Genomic DNA, 2,139 nt, shown 5'->3' on the forward strand with positions numbered 1-2,139 from the left:
TGGTGGTCCTCCTCCTGTCCATAGCTCCAAGGGCCCCGCTTCCGGCCCCAGGCAGAAAAGAACATGCTCTTCAAAGTCTAAGAAGTAGCTATGAGCTCTCCTTCACAACACTCGCTCACTTTTCTTTTATAAAGAAAGTCTGTGAAATGGAAATGTGTTAGAGGAAATGGACCTCTAGGAAGTCCCTCAAACCACCTGGCACAATCCTCCAGAGGTTTTCCCTGAAGCTAAGCTAGTCTGGACAGGCTCTTCGCCGGTTCTACGAAGCCCACCGAGCAGCACGCATCCTACACAGCATGAACTCCTACACGGTTTCAAAAGCCACAAAACCCAGACCACTGTGATGAACAGTACAGAAGCGTACCCTTCCTCCACTAGTTCTCTAAAAAGATGACAAAATGCTTGACCGAAGATATTTCTAATTTTAAAAATCCACCAAAACTTTTTACTACACTTGAATTTTTCTACTTTGGTTATGCTGATTTCTCTTAATACCATGGTCCTCAAATGATTCGTGCTGCTTCAAGGAGATAAAAATCTTCTAACATTTAAAAATACCCCCCCATCTATAAAATTCTCTTAAAATGGAAAGAAAATGTCTACCTAAGAGAGGCCTCCCCCACCAACCACCTGCCTTCCCCACCTGCGCAGGCTCTGCCCCCACCTTGCACCTGCAGTCTTCACCTGCCAATGGTCTCCAGTCACCCCTGGCAAAGAGGGACCCTTCATCTGGCGGGGGGAGGGGGGGAAGGAGAGAGAAAGGAGGCCAGAACCTGCGCTTGTACACGGTACAACCTCAACATGGCCTGGGAAAACAGTTCCTCTAAAAGCACACTTTCCACTTAGAAAATAAAACAAATACTCCATTATGGGCCGAGCTGCTAACATGAAGCACCACTGAAATTGCCACCACAGGTGTTCCGCACACGCCCGCGTACCTGGTCAAATGGTCCCTCTCAGAACCACCACCCGCAGCAGCGCCATTTCCCAGCGGGCCGGCGGGCCAGGGTCTGGGTTCACATGGCCCCGCGTTCAAGGGCGGTCACAAAGGAGCCGTCCCTATTGTTCCCTCTTCCTCATTCCGCAGGCTGAGCTGGAGTTTCCTCAGATCTAGGAGAGTAGCCTACCCTCCCCCACCCTTTTGTTCCAAGAATACAGTTCTAGAACAGGCAGCCTATGAACCAATCTGCTCCAATCCTGCGATTTCCAATACGTAAAACCACAGCCCCTCACTAGGTCACTCCCCCTAAGATGTGTCTAGCACGTGCTTTTCTACAGAACAGCTGAGAAACCCTAGTGGAAGCTCTGCTGCCTTGGGTCTCTGCACCTCTCCATGACCTCATTTCTGTTGTTCCAAGGAAAATGGAGTCCCCCACTCACCAAGGCAGACAGGGCCATCCTGCAACCTGAACACGTGCCCAAGCAGGTATCCCATTAGGCAAGGCACCGCCTTCCAAGGGGCACTCTTGGGGTGTAGTCAGCGCCTGTCTCAAGCCCAGAGCTGACAGACTTTTCTCTCCTTAGCCTGCATGGAAAATGAGCCAACTGCAAAATAACACGGCCAGATCCTCCATACACAGCCTGGCCGGCCCCAGGCCCTCGCACTCCCTCACCCACGCCCTCCTTGCTCTCCACCACCACTGAGGCCGCCATGGGGCAGGGAAGGAAAAACAAGGCAACACCATTAGTCAGCAAAAGCTTCTAGTACTTTCTTTACAAACAATGAAGCAAGAGAAAAAATACTGGTTTATCATCCGCATAACTAGTTAGGAGCTTCTTCCTGCAATACAGAACAGACCTCACACAGTTTGCAATACTCAGAGCTTTGGAGGAGTTGCCCACCCCACTCCCAAGAAAGCACGCACATCCGGTGACAGGACATCACAACATGCTTATTCTGAAGGGGGGTGAAGGTGAGGCAGGGGGGAGGGGGAGACAAGGAGGTGACCCCACCAGCCCCCTACCTCCTAGGCCCTTCCCCCAGCCTAGGTGCACCTTCCTGAAGAAAGGGGTTAAACAAGGGAGGAAAAATACTAAACGCCACGTTCCTTGCCGGCACCTCTATCCATTTTTTCCCTTCTGCGCTGGTGCAGTTGCTGGCTGTGGCCACTGCAGGGAGTCACAGCAGCTCCACTCCAG

General features: G+C 51.7%; 1 protein-coding gene across 1 annotated transcript in view; it reads right to left on the reverse strand.

The window, feature by feature from the left end:
• Window positions 1-1,005, reverse strand: part of EHMT1 (euchromatic histone lysine methyltransferase 1) — a 112,549-nt gene extending 111,544 nt beyond the window's left edge. The window contains exon 1 of the mRNA XM_077771532.1: window positions 939-1,005. The gene's annotated coding sequence lies outside the window, so the exon portion shown is untranslated. The remainder of the gene's footprint in view (window positions 1-938) is intronic.
• Window positions 1,006-2,139: the final 1,134 nt, after the last annotated feature.

Source organism: Crocuta crocuta, unplaced genomic scaffold (assembly GCF_008692635.1).
Source record: "Crocuta crocuta isolate KB4526 unplaced genomic scaffold, BGI_CrCroc_1.0 scaffold1013, whole genome shotgun sequence".
Taxonomy (NCBI): Eukaryota; Metazoa; Chordata; class Mammalia; order Carnivora; family Hyaenidae; genus Crocuta; species Crocuta crocuta.